Source organism: Eschrichtius robustus, chromosome 17 (genome assembly GCF_028021215.1).
Source record: "Eschrichtius robustus isolate mEscRob2 chromosome 17, mEscRob2.pri, whole genome shotgun sequence".
NCBI classification, from domain to species: domain Eukaryota; kingdom Metazoa; phylum Chordata; class Mammalia; order Artiodactyla; family Eschrichtiidae; genus Eschrichtius; species Eschrichtius robustus.
Window position 1 is genome coordinate 80,921,781 of NC_090840.1, and position 19,417 is coordinate 80,941,197.

At 39.5% G+C, this 19,417-nt stretch overlaps 1 long non-coding RNA gene across 1 annotated transcript in view; it reads left to right on the plus strand.

The window, feature by feature from the left end:
* The first annotated feature begins 10,723 nt into the window (after positions 1–10,723).
* Positions 10,724–19,417, plus strand: part of LOC137751552 (uncharacterized) — a 136,935-nt gene continuing 128,241 nt past the window's right edge. Inside the window, exon 1 of the long non-coding RNA XR_011070840.1 lies at positions 10,724–10,885. This is a non-coding gene — a long non-coding RNA (uncharacterized lncRNA). The remainder of the gene's footprint in view (positions 10,886–19,417) is intronic.

The following is a 19,417-nucleotide window of genomic DNA, read 5'->3' on the forward strand; positions in this document are numbered from 1 at the left end:
AAGTTGATACAGCCACTATGGAGAACAGTATGGAGGTTCCTTAGAAAACTAAAAATAGAATTACCATATGACCCAGCAATCTCACTACTGGGCATATACCCAGAGAAAACCATAATTCAAAAAGACACATGCACCCCAATGTTCATGGCAGCACTATTTACAATAGCCAGGTGATGGAAGCAACCTAAATGCCCATCGACAGACGAATGGATAAAGAAGATGTGGTACATATATACAATGGAATATTACTCAGCCATAAAAAGGAACGAAATTGGGTCATTTGTAGATAACGTGGATGGATCTAGGGACTGTCATACAGAGTGAAGTAAGTCAGAAAGAGAAAAACAAATATCGCATATTAATGCATATATGTGGAACCTAGAATAATGGTACAGATGAACAGGTTTGCAGGGCAGAAATTGAGACACAGATGTAGAGAACAAACGTATGGACACCAAGGGGGGAAAGCAGCAGCGGGGGGTGGGGGTGGGGGGGGCATGAACTGGGAAATTGGGATTGACATGTATACACTGATGTGTATTAAATGGATGACTAATAAGAACATGTTGTATAAAAAAATAAATTAAAATAAAATTTTTTTAAAAAAGCCCAAGTATTGCCCACCTGGTTATATTAATTGGTAGCGATAGCACTCCTAATTTGATATCATAGATATCATGTTGTGAAATCATATATTTTTATCAGTTTTAAGGAAAAAAAAAAGAAAATTCCAGAGTCAATAACAACCACAACAACAAAAGTCCTGGAACTTATAAGTATATATATAGCAAGGTTATAGGATTCAAGGTTAATATAACAAAACTAGATTCTATTCTCACATACTACCAATAAATGATTAGTATGTGAAATTTTTTTAAAATACCATTTATAATGTACAAAAAAAAAAAAAGGTAGAAGTTCTTAGGTAAAACCAGGGCCCAGGAATATCAGGGCAGCTGAATGCTCAGGTTCTCTCCTGCTGAGAGCAGGGTTGGTTCCACCATCAGTTATGGAAATGGTTAGATCCAAGTTTCATGAGCCAGATGCAAGGTGGCAGGTTCTTAGAGGCTATAGTGAATAAAACGATGGGGACTTCCCTTTGAGAGAAGGAAGGAAGAGTTTTAAAAGAGAAAGTCTTGGAGCTCTCATGTCTTGGTCATAGGGTTGTCTTTACTGAAAAGTACATAGAGATTTAGATGAGATTTGGAAAAATCGTCTTGTGGGACTGAGGAGAGATGAGAAGTGGAGTAAATGAACGCACATTTTATCTCTGCTCAGCCAACAAGCGGCTGAGTGACTTTAATAATATTCTAATATACATATTTATCACGGTCGATTGCCATTCTCCTGGTGACAGACATCTGAGTTATTTTGTGTTTGGGCTATTATGAATAAAGCTACTAAAAGCAAAAAAATAAAAATAAAAATAAAATGAATTAAAAAAAAATCTGAGTAGACTATGGATTATAATTCTTCTTTCACTCCTATCAGTGGGCTCAAATCCCAGTTATAACTTTACAAAATGGTGATTCATAACCAAGTCAGGATCTCATTATATCTTGGAAACCTGATCATTTTCCACTGACTTATCCAGTGTATAAAAAAAGAGAATTTCTCCTTTGCATTTTCTTCAACTATTTTCCCAAGAGAAATTGAGTTACCTCATGACAATATACCTAAATATGAGGAAATCTATTTTCCGGTGAAGTGCAATGGCCATAGCAGTAGATCTGATTTCTTAATTCCCAATTTATGCTATTTGATAAGTTCAATACTGTCTGATAAAGTCAACAGACCATCAGTTTGTTCTACTACAGTACATCTCCTTAAGCATTTTTCTTGTCTTCCTACTTATCCTCTAGAATTATCCCTTCTAAATGCATAGTTGAATCTTTTCTGAGAGGTTTTTTATCTAATGCCATTGTTTTATTTGCATATTTCTGAAAACTCTAATTATACATCATTTTCTTCAAACTGTTCATCTAAAAACTAAAAATTGTAGCCTAATGAAAATTGGATTTAGTGTTTTCATATTGCTTTTCATCTTAGGGACATGGCGTTCTTATTAAATGCCATTCCTTATTGTTCCTCATCATAACATCAATCTTATTGAGTGTTAATTTATTCTTCTCATTTTCCAAAGCACTAAAGAGATATATAAAATTCTGTGGATTTAGGCCACTTGCCTGGACAAATTAGGTTTCTTCTTTATTATAGTACCGCTTGATATAGGCCAATAAGAATGTCCTCTTGATGCCTTCTTGTTTTTATTTGAGTCCACAACATATAAGAGGTTAAAGAAGTTGTGTGGCCTTTATATGACATTTGTAGTCAGTTCAGATAACTGTACAGTCGGATGTTAGAAAATATTTACTCTGAGCCCCAATAACAAAAAATTTGAAAGTTTATTGCAATATCTAAGAAATATTATGAGACTACCTCATGCTTTTTAATGATGCAGATAAAGGATTGGTGAGGCTGAAATAAAGTTATTTTTATAAGCTGTCAGGTTTAGAAGTTAATACAATGTGTTTTCCAAAGTATGAATTCAATTTGGATTCTAAAATGTATTTTAAATGTATAAGTATATCTGTTTCCAAGAAGATTTGTTGTAATTAATACAAAGCCATAAACCTTCAGGGAGATCACATTACCAACTGTAGAAGTCTGGTCAAAGACCTTATCCTTTCTGAGCCTATGACTACTAAATGTAAATTAGCATATGAATTAAAATGAATTGCCTTTTTATGCATCTACAATGTATGTATTTATCTATCTGTCCTATCATTTGCATATATATTTATCTAATCATCTATCATCTTTCAGTTATTTATCTATATAATCTCTATATACATATGTTGTATCTGGGATATAGTTGGGGGTCTCAATAAATGTAGCTATTCTTCATCTAACCTAGGGGTGGTTGATTTGGAGGTAGGGCAGAGTAATAACATAAAAAAAAACAGACTTACAGTCAGGGAAGTCCTGGAGTACCCAAAATACTAGCAAGGAAAACCTTTAAAAGCTACTTCTCTGCTCAGTTACTCCTTCACCCTTATTTCCCCACTTAACTCTGATTTTCTATCACATCTCATGGCTAAAATGACATCCTCTGAGAAGTTTTCTCTTACCAATCCATTTGACTCAAGTGCCCCTTCCATTGCATTATATTGATTTGTTCTTACTTCTTTGTTCTTTCTTATCAGTTTGTGCTCATACCACAGTATGATGAAATCATCTGTTCTCTATGCTAGTACTAAACCACCTAAACAACATCTACCTCTCTTATTCATTTATATGTTCATTTTATATGTAATTCAAGTAATGTTTCTTTACAATAACTTGCTTTCAGATAGTTTTCTTAGTGTTCGGAATAGAAAATAAATCAGACAAGGATATTGCCCTTATGTAGTTATAGTACATTAGAAAGATCCAATCACATAATCACATAGTGATGTTTGAGCTGAGTCTTGAAAGACAAGTAGGTGTTTGTTTATCTGAGAGAGAAGATAAATGGTCCTCATAGAAAGAGCAGCAGGAGCAAAAACATCAAGGGATAAAATACCTGGCCACTCTTTTCTGCATCTTTGGAATCATTTACAATGCCTACAGTATTGGTGGTAATCAAATTTTTTAATGAATAAATGAAGGCAAGAATGATTTCTGTAAAAATACTTAGCAGAGTACCAAGATTTTATAAAACCTCAATAAATTAAATAAATTCTACATATCAATTAGAACTAATTTGAGAGTGAAGAAACATGAGAATTTTAATTGAGGCATTAAAAATACCAGCTGGTGAGTTTATAGATGATCCTAAACACTGTTGTAAGGATTAGTAACTGCACATTTCATTCATTTCCATCTTTTGAGAGGCATAAACTCTTTTTGCCTTATTGTCTCCCAATAATGGAGTTTCCACTCACGAATTAACAGAACAGGTGAAGAAATGCTAATACAAGGATAAGGGGGATTTTAAATTCTGTGGTCTCCAAGAACTTCTCAGCAGTCGACCTCCATAGACTATCTTCTTATTTTTCTCAAGCCCATGTCTTGCCTTTCAATTATTACTCAGGTTGATGTCTTCTGATCTCATGCTCTATCACACCCCAAACACAACCTCTCCCAAACTCCTCTCATGGCCCTCTTCTTCCACTCTTTGCTCTTTATTTCCTACCCTCCAAATTCACATGTGACTTCTCTACTTACAATATAATTAACTAGAGATGGAGCTTTTGTACACTGGGGTTCCTGGGAGTGCAGCCTTCACAGTCTAGTCCTAGGCAGTCTCGGCCTCACTGCTTTGGGGTCCCAATCTGTCCCTCTCTCACCTCATTCTTGTGGTTGCAATCATTTTTCTTTATCTCATTTGTTTACCTTAAAGCCCTGACCTTGTTACTGGCATAACACATTTAATTTCTACTAATTAATATCCTTGGTAATAGGAGAGATTATTCTTGAAATAGTGCCTAAGAATGTGAGCACTTGTTTTTGAATCCTGCTTACTCCATGTAGTGAGTGAGCACAGGTAAATTTCTTATCTATAGAATGGAGACAGAGTATAATCTACTTTATTGGATAGTTAGGAGGACAAAATGCAATATTACATGTAGAGCTATTCCAGGAGACCCACTTCAAATGCCTCATTATCATCTTAAAGCCTCCCTAACACCAACCATATAGTTAATTACTTTCTTTCCTCTCTTATGGGAAAAAAATAAAGATGAATAAAACCATTTGTGACTTTTAACTATTGTTCTTAAAGTTATAACAAGATCTTTGTATTTTTTTCTCAGAAAGATACCATTTCAAAAATTGTTACTAATAGCCCTGAGAATTGTTTTGGAATTCAGGGTTTTTTTCCAGCTGTGGGAGGGAAAAGGTAGGTGGGTAATATTTAAACTGCGAATGGTTCATATCCTTCACTAATCTTCTTGGGACTGTTATATTTGGAATGCAGTTTGATATGTTGAATTGCCTGCACCTATGATTCTGGCAGGGGCTAGGGAAACAAAAATGTGTTCCCAAACCTTTAAACCAGGTTTGTCTTGCTTTCAGTCTTTTATCAAGGCAACTGTCCCCCGCTCCCCGCCCAAACTATTAAATGGTAGTACATTCTGGTATAAGTAACAGAAATATGTTTTACAATAATGAAAATGATAATGGTGATGATGATGATAAACATTAATATAGAATTTGTTTTCATTTTAAAGTATTAGCTTATCCATCTAATATCTTAATAATATGGATATTTTGAATTATGTATAAAACCCAAATACCTTGTCCCACATGAATCCTTTCTATACGTAGACCTATTACCCTCTTATTGGTATAGCCTGGTAGAGGTCCCTGAAACCCCATTTGTGGGTTGGGGCACCCAAAGAAGATACCAATTTATAACAAAATTTTATTTCTTTGGCCTCTAGACATCCCCCTAATTTAGTTCCAGCCTGAATGTCTTAACTATAAATCCAGCTGACAAAATATAATTATAACCACACGGATTGAATTTATGTTTAAAATATGAGCATATGACTCCTCAAGGACCTGCAGGCAAGTTAAAAAAATATTCCACCTTTTCTCTACTGTTAGCTGCACTACATCCATCTGTATTGGAATATGCTGTAAAATTGAACCCTTCCTCTTTAGCTAAGTGTTCTCTTCTTTCCTCCATCTCTGCTTTTACTTTTTCTTTTAAATTTGGCCCAGAGAAGGTAGGAAGTAGCATTAAAGGTTACTAGTATTTTACCAGTTCATAGAGTCAGGGCTGTGTTCTCCAGGAGCTTTGGGTATGGCGCCTCCATTCCAGGGGATACCATATACACAGACCATGTATGATCTACCATGGACTCATACAAGGTGTGGCTCTGGATTGTTCCTTCGGTCAAGAGTTCCTCTCCCTATTTTAACTTTTTTGTTGTTGTTGTTGAGAGACTCTACTTTGAACTTTACTCCTAGGAACAGAAAGTAAGTTCATAATTAGATTAACCTAACATTTCTATACGAACAAGGATTGGATTGGACCCAACAGATAACCAATAAGAACCAATTATTTATTTATTTAATCATTCACACAATCACCCAAACATTTACTGAGGTTTGCAGTGCTTGCTATAGAAACCAGAAAGGGAATAAAATAGACATAAAGTCTGCCTTCACAGAGCCTATAGTTTACTGGTATAGTCTGATGTTAATCAGACATACAAAACTTTGTAATAAAAAAAAGTATTATACATTTTAAAAAAAATCAAAAGTGGACAGTGCATATCAGAAATCAGATCTGGTCTGTAGGCATCATGGAGGGCCTTCCAGAAGAATTCAAGAGTTTAATTGAGATATGAAGATGAGTAGGAGTTGATAAATTCAGAGAGAGAGACACAGGGAATTGCATGGCCAGCTTGTAAAAACTGAGGAAAGTTGGCCTGACAACACACAGTGAGCAAGGAGGAATGCATATAAACAGATGAGGCTGGAAAAGTCCACATTACTCAAAAGGCCAAACTAAGGATTGTGGCCATTGTGATAAGGAGCAGTGGGGAGCCCTTCAAAGGTTTTAAGGAAATAAATGTCACGACTATGTTTGCATTTTTAAAAAATCACTCTGCCTCTGTTGAGAATTAACTGAGAATTAAGAGTGGATCCTGGGGAAAGTTAGGAAGCTATTGCAGTATTTAACAGAAGAGACGTAGACAGGAAGGTAATGGTCATGATCTAGCATGGATTCTAGATTTCTCTGGGTTTTAAGGAGAAATTCCTGAGATCCCTCCCATCCCCCCATCTCCATCTCCATATCTTTTCCTTTCTTGCCCAGCACACATCTCTTATAAGCTATCTTCCAAACTCACATTGACTCCCTTTCTTCATAGAATATAATCTCAACACTGCTTATATATTTGGATAACTACTAGCTATACTTGTAATATAATCTTGCTGGTCAGTTACTGGAGGTGGATACCTCTCTCAGGTTGAACCTTAAAGATTATCTTTCTTAAATATTTGGACTTCTGATTCAGAGGCATGAAGTCTTGAAGTTTGCTGAAATTGAAGTTTTGGGACTTTACAGTCAATATCTTTTTTTATGATACTCTGTTTTCTCAAAAGAAGCTTTACAAAATATATAAAGATAAATGAACTGTATTTTTGAAATACTGAAAATGGGATTTCTTTCTCATGAACACAGTACTTCAGTTGTCACACTAAAGATTTACTGTTATTTCTATTTTGTGAAGAAAATAAAAATTGCTCATGTGGGCATCTGGTTGTTCAAATGTGTTTAATATCATTGTTGGTCACTGAGTTGACCTCTCTATGTTTTGTTGTTTTGTTCCATTTTGGTTGATTTTATTTTGGACTGTGATATTAAAATACTGCATAATATATAAAAGCATCCAGTGACACATAAATTTAAACATTTGAAAGAGTTTTATATTGATAAAGTGGAAATCAATATTACTGAAAATAAAATTTGGAATATTTTGAGTGTCACAATATAATTTTAAGGTATGATTATCATTCTTCATTAAATAATTGATGTCCAGGCATCCTATAAATCTTTTGTGTACATAATTATCTTTGTAACATTGGCCTTAAATGTACCCCCCCAAACTGAAATGATTTCAGACATTTTACATTCCAGTTCAATATTTATATCCTTAAGCCTTTTGAATTTCAAAATTATTTGTTTTCTCACAGTATGTTTATACCCATAAACATTACAGTAAAGTTAGCGATTTTATTGTTATGTACATTGTAATTACCGAGATCATACGGTACAATAATCTTGGTAAAATTAACCATGGTAAAAATAACAATAAAATTAACTAAAGGGCAGATAAAGAAAGGTGTTAGGAAACATCATTTTGTGATCTGAAATTCTAAGTGTCCTAATAGTCACAATGGGGTTGTCTGTGTGTGTTTGTGTGTTTGTGTGTGTGCGTGTAAAATATTCAAGATAATTCATTTTCAATTTTGAAGCTTCTGCTAAGCTCAGTGGATTGTATTTTGTCATAATAGGGCAGTGATTTCCTTTTTTTGGTAGCAGTAGCATCTCTTTTGAACAAAATCTTATTTGAATTAGTGTTAAAATGGATAAAGGTGGCTTTACTTTGGCTTGAGCAGGATGCGTGTCCCTAAGCCTGTTCTCTTGATGCTTATCTCATTGAAACTTTGTGTAACCAGTAGATTTCTGAAGATCTTTTTGGAAGAAACCATTTTATAGCAACAATATGGCAGGAAAAAGCTTCCACAATGGAAATATGAGACTTAACTGTATAACTTATTAATCAATCGTGAACAAGTCATAATCTGAAACAATATTTTCATTTGTAAAATGGAGATGATGATAACTAATTCAATAAAATGAATGTCAGAATGGTGACTGGCAAGCAGTTGGTGCTCAGCAACTCACTTGCCCACAAATTTGTCTCCAGATGCTTGTAATCATACATCACAAACTGGTTTCTGCAGGAAGCACACTCTTAATACGTAGATTAGCATGCAGTGCATCTATGATGGAGTGCAAATGGGATCAATTCCTTCGGAAAGGATAAGAAGGAAGTGGATAGAGCAAAGGGAAAAGTTGAGTTTCTATGAGGTTCCAACAAAGACATTGTCTAACCCTAGGAGGAGCTCGGGAACAAAATGGCTCAGCAAACGTCCCATATCAAGCCAAAAAGGCTGGGCATCTTATACCCATGCCACTCGTCCAACAACACAGGACGCTCCAGGTAGGGTGTGACCACCTCCCTGGGGCTTTTAAATCCATCTTCTACTGTCTGCCCTGGCGATTCAGATATTTAGATTTCATATAACATGAGCCATTGTTTTTCAAGTGTTTCTAGGAACCAGCCTAGTATCAAGTTGGAACCATCTCCCAGGGTCTTTGCCAGAGTATTAAAACTTCTATCTTGGCAGAATGCTCCAAAATTAAAAAACAAACGAACAAAAAACTCTCCATTATCCAATACTGCTTCCTAGTCCCCTATAATAACCACCCTCAGAGTCCATATGCCTTCTGTGCGTACACCTTCTAGCTGCTGTCAACTCATGCTGGCTAAGTCTTAGAGCTCCTTGGGGATATAGTCCCTTTCTTCTAGTAACAGCCCCAATGTGCTCCTGGCTGGATTATTCAGTGGTTTAAGACTAGGTAGAGACTTAGTATCCTGTAGGAAAAGTGGGGGCAGCTCCTGGATAGAGGGTTGTATTGAAGGACAGAAACATCTTAATTATCTTTAAAAAACAGTAGTGTACTCACTCTTAACAGGACATGGTGGACCACTTCAGACGACTCATACACTTCAGGTGAATCTGGGAATTCAAGATCCTAAGGTCATAGAATCCATATGTCCCCATCTTAAATGTTAAAAGTTTCATTCTTTCTCAATCAGGGTCCTGAGCTTGTGCCTTGGCTGGTAATAAAACATCCTTTGGCACTTGGCTATCTGATAATTAAGTGCCAGTACTTGTCTTTGGCTTTCTCTAAACTTCCAATGCAGAAGAGCTTATTTTCATGGTACAAAGGAGACCCTATGGCCTTCACTCATGGCTTTCAGCCTCTCCCTTGCTGTCTTTTCTGTTTTTTATTTTTCCTCTGGACCATTCATGAAGTCTCCAAACAGCCATCCAGGTCTGCTTTCCTACTGTTTCTCCCCAAATTCTCCAACGGCTGAAACACTGTATCAAGGAGCGCATGTGCTCCCACAGATATAATAATATCCCAATTCATGACCAGTGAGAGTCTGAGCAACTGGACCACCACGGTACCCAGGGACAGAACGTGCTCCCCCTACCACCACTGATGGAGTCCTCAATGCCAGCCAAGCGATGAGGGATGCATCTACAACACCCCATCTTCCTGCCTGCGGTCTAGACTCCTAGCACCGACGTTCCCTGCCTTTATTCTCTGAGGCAGAGTTAATCATGCAGCGCATTTACCAGGTGGTGACTTTTTTTTTTTTTAAACTTAAAGACAACATTTTTAGTCTTCTTTTCAAGGCAATCGAATTTGAAAACGACTCGAGGCGAAGAGCAGGAAGAACATGAAACCTTCCAGCAGACCGAGCCGGACAGTCAGGAGGGAGACTGAGCAGGTCGGGGACTCCACGTCAGATCTGCTCCATCTTGGAAAGGAGGTCGTCACAGATGCTGGTCAGCTCGTTCCTCGTTTTCTTTCGTCTTTTGTTCAACGTTCTCCTCCGGTGAGTGAATGCCCATCTGCTCTTCCTTGGGCTCACGTGGAAGGTCAAGGCCTTCCGGAGGCCTGGCTCCGGGCCTGGACCACCTGCTCTCGGCCAGTTCGAGTTTCTCTTCTGCGCGGGCCTCTCAACTCAAGCCCCTCACACCGACCCCGACCCGCCTCCAGCGCCTCCCGCAGCGCCTCGGCCGGCTCTTGAGACGCAGGGTCTCCTTTTGCATCGCGTCCACGTCGTTCGGGCCGCCTTGCAGCTCGTCCACGATGGCCCCGGGCCCAGGACACGCGGAGGAGACCCGCCCCGGGGCCTTCCGCCCGCCCGCCGGGAGCTCCCGTGAAACCGGCGCCGCCGCGTCGCCTCGCGCGGCCTCCCGCGGGCTGAGGGGCGCGTTCGCCCGCTCGCCGTCCTGGGAGCGGGTCCAGCCTCCACTGCAGGGCCGTTTCCTAAACCCGGACGTCCCAGGCCGCCCGCCCCGCCCCCGCGGCCCCACGCCCCCACGCCGGAAGTTCCCTCAGCCCCGGAGGCGCCGACCCCGACCGCCCGGGCCGCAGGAGGCGTAGCGCCGGCTCCCCGCCCAGAGGGTCTCCACGGAAGGGGAGGAGCCGCCGCTCCGGGGTGAGTCCCGCGCGGCCCTCCCGCCGCCCCGCCAGCGTCAGCGTTTGGTCATCCGCCTCCTCGGGCCGCTCTCCGCCCAGGTTGGTTCCCTCGGCTGCGCGGCGTCGGGGAAGGGAAACCCTGGTCTTGGGGGGAAGGGGGGGGCCCATCCCAGCCCCGGCTGTGCCTTCGAGGACCTGGGGCCCGGGCCTCCGCCTCCCGAGGGCCGCGCCAGGGGGCGCTGTTGTCGGGACCAGAAGCGTCCTGGGCCGGCCGGGGCGTCCCCGCGGCTCCTCAGAGCGGGAACCAGCTTTGGTTCCCGGGCCGCGCTCCCGGCAGGGTGGGTCTTTTCTAGAAGGAATGAGAATTAACGTTGTCCTCCAAGGCTTGCTCAAGTCGGCCAGACTTTGGCCTGGAGATGCCACTTGGTTTTTAAGTCGTCCAGGGGTCTGGGGAGAGCTTGAACCACCCAGGCCGGTCAGAGGCGGGCCTCATGTCCCCTGGTGGGGCGGGGGGGGGGGGGTTGGCATTGGCCAGTGCTCATTTCTGGAGAATTCCATTACTCGTTTTGGTGTTCACCTGTAGAAGGAAGGGGAAGGGAGCGGTTTGGGCCGGGCGAGAAGTTGAGCTATGATGTAAGCCTGAGAACAGCTTCAGCCAGCTCCGCGGCAGGGCTGGAGCGAAACTGGCTCAGCACAGTTGTCTAGAATGAATCTGAAATGTCCAAGCCTTTAAACCCCATCGCAGTGAGCCATTAGGTGTGCGTTGCCGCGGAGAGGTGAGCATGCCTGTGGTGTTAATCTGCAGCTAAAACAATCTCTTCAAGAAGCTGATAGATGGCAGCCTGTTGCTGTGACAAGTTCTTCCCTGAAGGGGTACCTGATAGGCACATAACTGCCTGCCGCATCGTGGTTCAGGGATAACTAAACTCGTCCATGGACAGTATACAGACGCAAATTCTGAAATTTCTTATGGGACTATAACAGGCAAATGAGGTTACGCTTGGTAACAACCACTCCCCAAATCAAAACTTTAAAACAGCAAAGTTTTAGTTTTCACTAATGTAACTTACGCATCATGGGTCACAGGGGATCTTTACTTAACATATTTACTTAGGATGGTGGCTAACAGAACAACCACCATTTTGAATGTTGTTGACTACCAGAGGGGAAAGAGAGTTCTGGAGGTTCTCAAACCAGAAATCACATACTCTGGCCAGTAATCCTCAAATGTCACTTCTGTTCGCCAGTATTAGTCAGAAAACAGTCCCAGTATGTGTTCAGAAGAGAAGAACTAGCCGCCTAATGACTGCCGCAGAAACCTCCCTCATCAGATCTCTAAGTACGCCTCTCACCTCATTATTTCTAACTTCATTAAAGGCTGCTTCCAAACTCCAGTTATCTTGGTATTTGCTGAATTTTTCATTCTCTCTCATTCCAATATGTATTTGCTTGTGCTCTTCCTCTGCTTTTGCCAAGAAATGGTTTTTGAATCGGTAAAAGAAATATTATATTTTCATAAACCCAGACTTCTTTCTTTTCATTGGTGCTCTCGTTTTAACTTTGGGATGAGTAATCATGTGTCAAGATAGGATCTCAGTCAGAAAAACTATGTATCTTCTTTCATCCTAAAGCACCATTTTTCCTCTAGAGTATCCACATTTCTTACATTCTATATGGCCTATCTCAGCTTGGGTTTGTGGTTGTTTTTTTTTTTAATCCCTAGAGCACCCTTTAATGATTCCACCTTTTAGCTTGAAGCAGTTATTTTGTATTCATTAATTAGGGAATTATTAAATACTAAGCAAATAGGAGAAGTCTTAGAATGTTTCATGTGTTTTAATTTACTTTTGTTTTATTTGAGGTTTTAAAGATGAGATTTATCTTATAATTACCTTTTCTGCTAATTCAGTGAGAAATAGAGAAGATCATCTGTTGCATAGAGAAAACATTATTAGAAGAAGCCAAGATTTTCTAAGTCCTCCAGGCTTAATTAATCCTGCTTGATAATATCACCTAACTTCAATGTCCTCATCTGTAAAATAAGAAGGTTTCACTAGAAAATCTCTAAGGAATAGCTCACAATTAAAATGAAGTGATTCAGGAACCAATTCTCTGAGGCCAGAAATTCCTATATAGAACAATAATTCACTTTCTAAATAATGTCATTGTTGGCTTCCAATCCACTAAACACTTAAAAAAAAAAAACACTGTTCTGTTCTCTGGTGTGTAAAGTTTGTGGGGATAGGAGACACGTGATATTTAAGTTACAGGTTACAAAAATAAGCAATATGCTCCAATACTTGGGAATAAATAATCTTTTTTAATTACCATAGGGTAAAGACTTACAAGAATGATCCAGATCCTGACATTAGATACTCTCCTGGGATGAGGAGCATGGGAAACTGAGTCTCAAACAGATGCAGCCGCTAGGATAAATTGCAGTGGTTATGGACAGCAAGTCCACTCTGACATCTAAAACTGACACCACCACAAATGAACAGTCAGAGTAGCATTTTCAACACCTTGATTATCGTGACTTCTCTACATATAGTTTTAGTAGATAGACTTGTTACTCAATAAATGTCTGTTATTCACTGAAGAAATAATAGGGATATCTGATCAGATAGCACTGCTAAGAATGGGTGTTGAATTTTAATACAGATTTCTTGTGTTTGTGTTGAGAGTATCAAATAATTTTTCTCCTTATTTTTATTAATGTGGGGAATTACCTTGATTCGCTATGGTAACCAAACTTAATTACTGGAATAAATGCAGTTTGTGTTTTATTATATATATTGCTTGTGTATCCCTGAATTCAGCATGCTGATGTTTTATTAAAGAGTATGTCATCTGTAGTCATACAAAAGATTGGCCTATATGTTTCCACATCGTAGCGTCCTTGTCATATTTTGGTATCAACGTTATGTTGCATCATAAAATGATTTCAGTCTGTTCCACTTCTCTCAAAGAGTTTATGTAAGATTGGATTTCTTTCTTTTTTAAATGTTTAGAAATATTTATTCCTGACAGCATTCGGGACAGGAGTGATTTTGTTTGGGGAAGAGTAGTCAAGATTTACTATTGTTAATAGATTTCAGACTAGATATTCTGTTAGTTCCTGTGTCAATTTTAAGTTCTTCTATATAGGAATTTGTATTTTTATTTAAACTTCAACTTATTGCCATGAAATTATTATTAAACAATATTCTTATTGCATTTCTTATGTGTAGGATCTGTATTTATGTATCATTTTGCGTTCTGGATATTGATATTGTTTTTCTTTTGCTTAGTCTTGCCAGGGTACAGCCAAATTATTAGATTTTTCAATGAACAAATTTTGAGTTTGTTGATTGTCTATTTGTATGTTTTCAGGTCTGGGATTTGGGCAGTTGATCTTTACTTTTTATTAGGGTAACTTCCTTTGTCCTCTTGCTGTTCTGTTCTTTAAAAAAATTATTAGTATATATGATAAGCAGTACCCTCATTGTCTGCCTGTCTGCTTTGCCTCTATTTTGTTCCTAAGGATGCCATATATCATTAATCATCTCCACAGTGTTCTGCAGACCAAGCCTACTTGGCTGCCACTCTGGCCTCTCCTGGACTTCTGGTTAACTACTTCCACCTGACCTCTGTTGCTTCATTGTACCATCATCCTCGTTTTTATCAATGAACCCAGCTCTGTGACTACCCCTCCCACCGTTAACTGTGGCCTGCAGGGCAAGGCTACCACTGCACTTCTCAGGGACTCTAGGGCCTCTCTCACCAGCACCTTCTGGATGAGTCTTCTGGGTTTCCCCACTGTGCTGGGGGCAGGGGGAGGTCATTTGATGTCTTCACATAACATACACTTGAAAATGCTGAATTTTCTCAGCCATTAATCCCTTCCTGAACCATCTGCTATAGAAATTCGGGGATTTCAACTTCACTCACCTTGGGCTATCACTTTCCCAGGCCTCAAGGGACGATTTTAACAGATAGTTTCTGCTAAGCCCTGGAATCCTCATCAGTGTATCAAGTGAGACATCCTAAGGGAGTGTGGAATCCTTGTCAGTGTATTAAGTGAGATATCCTAAGGGAGTGTCCCCAAGTCAGTGAACCCTCCCTTCTCCATCCTGATGTCTTGGCCCTTGTCAAACATTGCAAGGGACCCCAAAGGCTCTGCTGCTGGAGGCTATCAGCTTACAGCACCCTCGCTGTTGAATGACTAGTTTTCTCTTGAAGGGCTGTCCAAGCTGCATAGTTCCATGAATGAGCCTCGGTTTCTCCAGTGTTATGAAGGGAGCTATTGCCTGGTCTTCAGGCAGTTTGGCAGGAAAAACACGATAACTGAAGTGTAGAAAGATAGGTAATGTGTAATCACACAACAGTTGACCCTTGAACAACGTGGTAAGAATTAGGGGTGCCCACTCTCTGCGCAGTGGAAAATCCCAGTATAACTTATAGTCAGCCCTCTGTGTATGTGGTTCCTTCCTATTGGTTCTGCATCCACAAATGCAACTAACTGCAGATCATGTAGTGCTATAGTATTGAAAAAAATCTGCCTGTAAGTGGACCTGCGCCATTTAAACTGGTAGTGTTCAGGGGTCAACTGTAATTGGAATCGGGATGGGGACTGAGGAGTTTGATGCCAGACAGCCAAGGTACCCAAGTGGATAGTTGAGGAGGATGGGGATGTTAAGGGCTGGTGTTTCCTGATGACCTGGCAGGAAGTAAACACCAGCACCAGGTAAATAGGTAACCAGGGCAGATCTGGGCTTCCCAGGAGGCCTGAGGTAGGAGCAGGACTTCAGCCATGGGGACAGCTCCACATGTACATTGAAACTGGTGGACAGGTCAGTACGCAGGGTAAAAAGTAGCCCTCATCTCTAGAACTGTGAAATGTCTGCAGAAAAGAGGGAAAAGCCCAACATAGTGATATGAAGTGGTGCAAACTTTGAGGGTGAAGGGGAATAAGAAATACAGTCCTGAAAACTGTAGTAAATGGTAGCATCTGTTTCTTTTACTCCCTTTACCTAAGTTAACTCCTTTTTGAGAGAATTTTCTCCCAGCCAAGGCCAAACATGCTTGTACCACTTCTCAAAAGAGAACATTATCTGCATGAGACATATCCAAGTGAGTTCTTTCCTCCTTTCTCTTTCCCACTTCTTCTTCCTTCCTTTCTCCCTTACTTCCTTTCTGTCCTTCTTCCTTTGTTTCTTTTTTTCTTCCTTTTTCCTTCCCATAGGTTCCTGGTGCATCAGTTTCCATTGCTACTGAAATATCTTCATTAAAAAAAATCAGTTTTTAAAAGATTAAAAAATTAATTTTTATATAGGTAGAAGAGAAAGAGGGGGAAAAAAGAGAGAGAGCTAATAATTTTGCCTGCCTTTTTTGACAGAGAGTTTTTGGACAGTGAATTGACAGAGACTGGTTTTCTCTACGGTTCAAAAAGGCAATGTTTTTTTTTTTCCTTCACTGAAAGTGGTTAGAATTATAATTTATAATCTGAAGAAAGTAAAATGACTTCTTCGTGTCTGACAGTTTGTCTTTCTTGCTTTTCCTTCTAATGTTCTTTCTGCCAGTATTCTCTTTTCAGCTTTTCTTAATATTTTGTACTCATACAGTCTCTCTGAAAGATATCTCCAAGCTTTTCAGCATCATCCTTTTACGGATGAGGAAAGCTAGAGGCCATAAAATTGCTTTCCCATAGCTATGGAGCTGGTGGAAACAAAATCTGCTTACTACCGGCTTAACCCACAGCTTGGGTCGTCTCTGTCATGTTTTTGTACTATTTTATGTTCTGATCTACTTATTTCCTCCAGCTGGTAATTAGAGCCAAGAGTCTCAGATCTGTGTAAATTTAGTCTTACTTTTTCTGAACCTATCTTTCTTTCATTATTACATATTTTTTCTTTTCTTTCTTTCCCCTTCCCTCTTTCTTAATCCATTGCCATTTCATTTTATTTCACTTGCTCTTTTTTCACCACTCTTCTTTTTCCTCTCTCCTTTCTTCCTTTTATCCTTTCTACTAATCTGTTGCCTTGCTGATCACAGCAATATGCTGCATCTATACACAGAGCCGTTTCCTTGATGAGCTCCGAGCAATGAACATGCATTACCTTATTACTAATCCCTTCTATCATTTCTGTAAGGCCCATTCATTACCTCTCATTTACAAATGGGAACAAGAGACAGATGCAGGAAGATTAATCGAGCTACTCAGGGGTAAACAATGAATCAGTGCCAGAGCCATAAACAAAACCCTGCTCTCATCGACTTCTCCTATATCAACTCTGGTCATGTTTCTCCTTTTCTTTCTAAATCTTGCCTCATTAAGTAGTGTTAACTCACCCCTGAAGTACTTTGAGGCAGACTGCCACAATCGGCTGTGTTCTGCAACACTGGGACAAGCATGATGCTTTAGTTCTGTCTCTGATATTGTTTGTGGGAACTTGGTCTTGTCTCACAGTGTTTGGGTACCATTTTCCCCATGTGTATAATGGGAAATAAGGGATTTTACTAGGACTGTGTTTCCCAAATTTGATACATCAGATGGTTTTATCAGTGCAGGAGTTGATTTTAGGTGGTGCTGAGACAGAGCATTAAATAAATCATGACGGTATCATCATCATTCATTTCTTTTAAATTCTCCTGATGACTTCAAGGAGAAAGGTTTATTATGTTATTGTATTATAGCACTTGCTAATTACATATTTAAGAAAGAGAGGTTCAGCACTTCTGGTAGCCACAGTGTCTTGCTATAATTTAAAAGAAATCATTTATTTTTATAATTCTCTTGTATTAATGGTGAGTAAAACAAATTATTTCATTTAAGATGGTGAAACAAAGCTTTTTAAAATATTTTTTACTGAGGTATGATTGACATACAACATTATATTACTATCAAGTGTACATCATGATGCTTTGATATTTATATACATTGTGAAACGATCCCCACAGTAAGTCTAGCTAACACCCATCACCATGCATAGTTACAAATTTTTTTTCTGGTGATGGGAACTTTTAAGATCTACTCTCTTAACAACTTTCAGATATACAGTACAGTATTGTTAAGTATAGTCGCCATGCAAAGCTCTTTTTAAATATAGATTTCTATAAATTTGCAAAACCACCAGTGAAAAGGAAACCAGAAAGCAAGTAATCATATGGGTGGTATATAGATATGGAAAAATATCTTGTAGCTAAAATTGATATGGCTGAATTTTGGGAAGGACAAAACTATGGAACACTTTTCCATTTCTACATTTATGTGAATTAAGAGTGGTAGCTTGGATTACTGTTCTCAGTCCTTTCATCCTTTGTGCTGCCTTGTGGCCTCGTAGTGCCTCCATGTGGGATGTATGTTCTCTCATTGATTTGGGGCTTATCCAAGTGACTTGCTTTTACTAATGGAATGTTCACCAGTGTTTGGCTTGGGATCCCTGCATGTTGGCCTTCCTACCATGAGAAGAACGTGAGGTACATTTCTGATGTTCCCAGAGTGATGAAGCTCTGTGGTGCTGATGTGACCCTGAATCAAAGCCTGGACTTTAGCCTAGTAGGTCCAGCCCAGAAAAGACCAGCCCAGAGCAGCTGAACCACTAACACATGGATTGGTCTAGGACATTTCCTCAGATAAAAGGAGCTTCGGGGAAAAGAAGAAAACAAGCGAAAAGTAAAACAAACAAGAAAAATACGTTGCTGCTCTTTTTATCTCTGCCCTTTTTCCCCGGAGGCAGGCAGCTCCTGATGCTGCTTGTCTATTTAGCAGGCTACAGGCCTGGCCAGAACATTGGTTTGCTTAACATGCCTCTGCAAGGCACTGTCTTCTCACCACTGCCCTGATGCTTTCCTGTCAAACCCTGAATGACCCTCCTAGGTCCCTTAGCTTTCATTTAGAGAACTGTGGCCATTTATCTGGAAGTAACCATTTGCACTGGAGTTCTGTGCTCTCTCACCTTTCCAAAGTAACAGGTTGGGGCGTTTTGTTGTCACGTAGGAGGTTGTTGCTGTTTGCCATACTTTGAAAATTTCCTTTGTGTTTCTATTGACTTTGGTTATAGTAAGAAAAATGGTTGTTAATTGTAGATGTTTAGGTACTTCAGGGGCACTTCACTGAGAGTTTTGTCTTGGATATTCTTAAAAGTTTATATTTTTATAATTTTTTTTTTTTTTTACATCCGATGTTTCTTTGCAGCGGCTTAATGTTTGAAATTATTTTGTGGCTTTTTTGGGTAAATATTGAAATGTAACAGTAATGTCTTTTGAATATTCCCAAGCCCATGAGTCCTTGAAAATATTTTTTATATATACAGTAACTTCATATGTAAATATGTAAGTGGTGCAAGTTTAAAGGATGTTGATGTTCTATGTGTTTTTTCCCTGATATGTTGCCCAATTTTTCAGTTCTGAAGAATTCTAATGAAAGTGTAAATAAATATATTAAAAAAAATAAATAAAAGAAGCCCCAAGGGAGCCCAGTTGGGTGAGATATATGTCTGGTAGAAGTAATTGGAACCCAGCTGGCCCCCAGCCAAGTTGGGAACATGGCACTAAACCCTGGGAACCTGACAGCCTCTAAAGCCAACATGTTTCCCTCCCCAGTGTGTCTCTGCTGACAGGATCTCATTCATTACAAACAGTGCATTAGAT